Below are 4,179 nucleotides of genomic sequence, written 5' to 3'. Positions count from 1 at the left end.
TATTCCAGTAAGTAGACGCAGAGTTCTTTGTACTCACTTGGGTGTCAAGAGGTGAGGTTCTTTTCTTTATGTAGTCCTTATGCTGGTAATAAGGTGGTGGAGGGTAGAGCTTGAGGCCAGAGTTGCGTTTTGGCGATGTCCTTCCCTAGTGCCCTCGCAGGACCGGCGTCCAGGACTCCGAGGGGCTTAAAAAAGCCCCCTCAGAGTACCTAGGAGGTCAAACCGCGTTTGCGGGCTGCAGGGAGTTCCTGCTTTCCAACCCACTTGCAAGGGTCGGATTGGGGTATCTATGTACCCCAGAAATAACGCAAACTTGGATTTCTCCCAGGACAGCCTGGGGAAATGGAGTGCTCTCTCCAGCGGCACCACCGGGAGTCTATCTAGGGCAGTGGTTCTCAACCTTTTTTGAGCCGCGACCCCCTTTTACAATTGCCAAGTAACCTGCGACCCTCGTCACATTTGCATAAATTTGCATAAATGACATTTTCAATAGGATAAAGAAAACACATTTGTTTTTTGGCAGTCCAGGGTATCCATATATATAATTACTTTAAATTTTAAAGTTTAAAACAAACAAGCAAACGATACTACCACCTGTTGCGCAGCAGCTGTGACTGTGTGGCGAGGCAACCTTTCCTGGCACGGAGGAAAGAGTGCCTCTGAGCATGCACTGTGTTCCTTGTCTTCCCCTCTCTCCCCAAAAACTCTTCCAAGCAGGCCGGGGGCTCTCGCGAGGAAACCCCATCTCATGACTGGGACACTGCTTGTGCACAGAACTGCAGTTATCCCTCAAAGCGGAGCTCCGTTTAATCACCTCACGAGAGCAAAGGGCCAGGAAAGAGCCGAGGGCCACTTATCCCGCTCAGACTTTTCATGCCTTTTTCTCCCCTCCGCCAGTCACCGCTCCTTCTGCGCCTCACCGAACCTGCGCACTCGAGGGGGAAATCCCGAACTGCGCATGCACCTCAACTCTCTCCCCCTTGGCCTTGCCAGAGCGGAACTGATGACTCAGGGCAGAGTGGAACTGATGACTCGGGGCAGAAAAGCGAAGCCACACTACAGACATGTGCACTTGGATTCCAGGCTGAAGCTCCCGCCCCACCTGAGTGTGGCTAAAAGTAAAAACAACATGTAGCGGCCTCAAGGGGGACCACCCTCTTCTCCTCCGAGACCTGAACTGGCCGAGCCAGGGGAGCTTCCTCGGCCTCCCACACATCCTGCCACGTCATCCTCCTGGCGCAGGTGCAACCGCGCCCAGGGCTGGCCCGCCCACCTCTCAGCTGGGCGGCGGGGCTACAGCTGGTGTGCGGCGGCGCGCCGCTGCATCTCTGCAGCCCGGCTCCTTCCGGCTGTCGGTCGGCCAGTTCCTCGCCTCTCTGCTTGGGGTTTTCCCTGCCCTCATGGACGGATCAGGGTTACAGGGCATCTGGGTTAGTCCTGGACAGCCTGGGATGGGGGCTGTCCCAGGACAATGGCGGCGACCCCCCAGAAAACACTTCGCGACCCCCTTGGGGGTCCCGACCCCCAGGTTGAGAACCACTGCTCTAGGGGCTTTGCCACAAGTGCACCACCAAACTCACTCTAGTCGTCTAAGCTCCCATTTCTTTCTCCATAGCTCCATGGTATACCAAGGACCTAGGTTGGGCGGGGGTAAAGAAGACATCGGGGCGCAATCTCGTTGATGGAGGCTGTTACCACACTGGTATTCCCAGCGATGTATTAAGAGTTTGAAAATGCTATAAAAAAAATGTTCGCACTTTCTATGTATTCCCACTGATGTATTAAGAGTTTGAAAACGTTATAAAAATATTGTTCGCACTTTGTTTGGCCCCTTTAGCTTTGAAGACGTCTTCCAACCATTTATTAGCCGTGGTATCCAAAAACCCTTTTAAAGTGATTTTTTTAATAACATTTTCAAACTCTTAATACATTGCTGGGAATACAAAGTGCGGTAACAGCTGGAGTCAGAAAAACTGCTATGCTTGTCATCCATAAGCACATCTAAAGAGTCGCTGGGGGGCATCGGATCCCACATAGCATTCTGGAAATCAACTGGATCCATAAGTCTGCACGGACAAGCATAAATCCGCTTGCCACCCATGTCGGGAGGGGCAGGGAAACCCAGATGGGCCTTCAGGGCAAAATGGTCTGGCCACAGCACTTTATCAATCGAGATGAGGCCCACATCTACCCCCATACCAAAAATCAAATCCAGCGTGTGGCCTGCTTGATGCGTCAGACCTGACACAATCTAAGAGAGTCCTAGTGTCGTTATGGAAGACCCTGGGTCTGTAGCCTGCAATGAAGAGGCTACAATGGCAGGGACACTGAAGTCGCTCAGGACTATCAGCCTGGGAAACTCCAAGGCCCAGCCCGACACCATCTCTAACAGGCTCAACAGTGTATCTGCTGGCGTGCTTAACAGCTGGTACACCAGCAAGATAGCCAAACTCTCTTCAGCATCCCACACCAGCCCAACACAGGCAATGCTGGAGATCGTTGGGACAGGGATTGCCCTGAAAGAGAAAGACTCCTGAATGAGTAGCACCATCCCCACTCGGGGCCTTTGTCCGTGACTGATAAAGGACCAAAAAAATGGGGGGGGGGGCAATTCTTTCAGGGCAACAGTCTCACCCTTCCTCACCCAGTTCTCGGTCACGCATACCCGGTCCGCTCCATGCACTAGAAAATGGCTTTGCAGCATTGCTGTCTTATTAGATGGGCCAATGGTCAGACTCAATACGAAGCAGCATCATACCAAATATATATAATTAATACTTATTAGTTTAATATAAGTAAGTCTGGCCTACCCATTAAACTGCTAAATGTGTAGACTTCCTCCCCCTGCCTCCAGTCTCGAATCAGGAATGTACAGTTCAGTTCATTAGCATTCAGAGTTACAGGTGACCAATGTTACACTTTACCAGGACATTATTCCCTACTTCCAAACTCTGGCCACTTTGGTGATATTTTGCCCTACAAATATCTGCATACTTCATGGTTACTGTCTCCCTACCCATCCACCACATTACAGTCTGTCACAAGCACCACACAGAGCTAACAACTCTGTAGGCTGTTTAATCCTCGGTGTTGGTGCACGTGTATCTCTTTCAATAACCAAAGCTGAATTTTTCTAAACGGTTCTCTTTTCTGTTAAGCAAAAGGTTAAACACTGAGAACTTACATGAGCAAAAGTTTAAATCAGACCCCATGATAACAAAAGCTCACTAAGATGGGCCTGCACTTTAAAATAATTATGTAGGGGTAGGGGCCCACCCTCAATTCTACCCCGGCTTCCTGTATGGACAAGTCTGGAATCATAAGCTTAAAACAACAGGAAAATGCACTCTATAACCTTCAAACTCCAGTCAAAGGTGTCTTTTCCTCCCGTTATTCAGACATGAGAAGTGCCGGTTAACCTAAAAACAACTGACCTACAACGAAATTAGAAATGGCCACTAGCAGGCAGCAGCACACTATGAAAGTTTTAAGCTACAAAGAGTCTTGGGGCATCTTGATAACTAGCAGGTGTATTGTGGCACAAGCTTCGGCGGAATAGCGTTCACCTCACATATAGGAAATATTATTCTCATTTAACAGACTATATATTGCATGTCTACAGAATTCAGATGTGAACAGTCATTGCACTTGTCTAGTATACAACGGACAGAAACATTACAGGCTGTACGTCTTGCATTTCAGGGCTTTTTGGACATGCTGTTTGCATTTTCCCTCCATGTATGCATGCAACAGACTAACACAACTACCCTCTGGAATATGTCGATATAAGCCACCAACAAATATGTAATCCGATTTAGCTAATGTTACTTGTAGATGGCACTGGTCATTAGTACTTGTGTCATTTACTACAGTGGAACCAACCCAGATTATACCGTAGCGGAAACCAGGGTTCGGGGGGGGGGGGGGAGAACCATTCAGAGGATGCATAACATACTTCCAAATACTGAGTCAGCACAAAACAAAATACAATTGAAGATACCAAAAAAAAAAAAAAAAAAAACCAAGCTCGCCAAACTGCCTCCAACAGAAGTGATCCCAGTGCCTTGGTTCTGCTAAAGAATTTCCATCTGTGAACAACTTTATTTCCCCACTCCTTCCACAGCCCCAAAGTCTCCCCCAAATACTGCTCTTGGGTACAGGGAAACCCCAGGAACAGCA

This window comes from Euleptes europaea, chromosome 1, assembly GCF_029931775.1.
Source record: "Euleptes europaea isolate rEulEur1 chromosome 1, rEulEur1.hap1, whole genome shotgun sequence".
Taxonomy (NCBI): domain Eukaryota; kingdom Metazoa; phylum Chordata; class Lepidosauria; order Squamata; family Sphaerodactylidae; genus Euleptes; species Euleptes europaea.
Note: the sequence above shows the minus strand (reverse complement) of the source record.